We start from the raw sequence: 875 nt of genomic DNA, 5'->3' as shown, positions 1-875 counted from the left end.
GAGAGAAAGCGAGTATATATATGTATATAGTACATAAGGTACATTGGGAATTCACTATAATGGAACAGGAAGTAGGTTTTCAGTGTCCTCATATGACAAAGTCAATAACCACATTCTTACATTCAAACTTGTTTAGCTGATAAAGATGTAAATCACCATTACACTTGTTATATAAGAAGTGCCCGAGGAAACCGAAGAAGTGCTGGGTAAAAGATATAGACCACCCCGAAAAGGGCACACGCGATCGTGGCGTCTTAAATTGATTATCCGAGATTGATCGTACGATATCTGCGAATGCATTTTCATGATGGTGTACACAACAAAAAGTTGGCGTACAGATAGAACTTGCCAATCTTGGAAAAGTTCCCGAGTCGGAAAGGTCGGAATGACGCTACATAATTATACTAAATAATAAATATACTATTATACATAATCATATTTAATTATTTGTTGTATACTTTTTAATTTTACATTGTTATTTACCCGCTAACAGGCACACATTTAGTCAATGTTTTAGTTAACTGCCTACGTGGCCGAACGGTTACCATGCCGGACTGCCGGATAGGGTTTCCCTAGTGCGGGGCAATGTTGAGTGTGTGCAGTATTATAAAAAAAATATTACGCACTTATGTGTTTGCTAATATAGAAATACCGAATGTTGAATACAACAGATTAACAGCTTCTTGTCTTATCTTCCCTCATTTCATTATTACGATATTATACCACCGTAAACTTTTTGAACGCCGTTGACATGTCGTAGTAGCATTATCATGTAAAAAGTTGTGAAAGATACCTATCTAAGTTCATCTTATCAATATTTGATTAACGAACGGGAATAAACGCGATTAACCAATGTAATTGATATCACACCTACC

This window comes from Hyposmocoma kahamanoa, unplaced genomic scaffold (genome assembly GCF_003589595.1).
Source record: "Hyposmocoma kahamanoa isolate Upper Pololo Valley unplaced genomic scaffold, ASM358959v1 175, whole genome shotgun sequence".
NCBI classification, from domain to species: Eukaryota; Metazoa; Arthropoda; class Insecta; order Lepidoptera; family Cosmopterigidae; genus Hyposmocoma; species Hyposmocoma kahamanoa.
Note: the sequence above shows the minus strand (reverse complement) of the source record.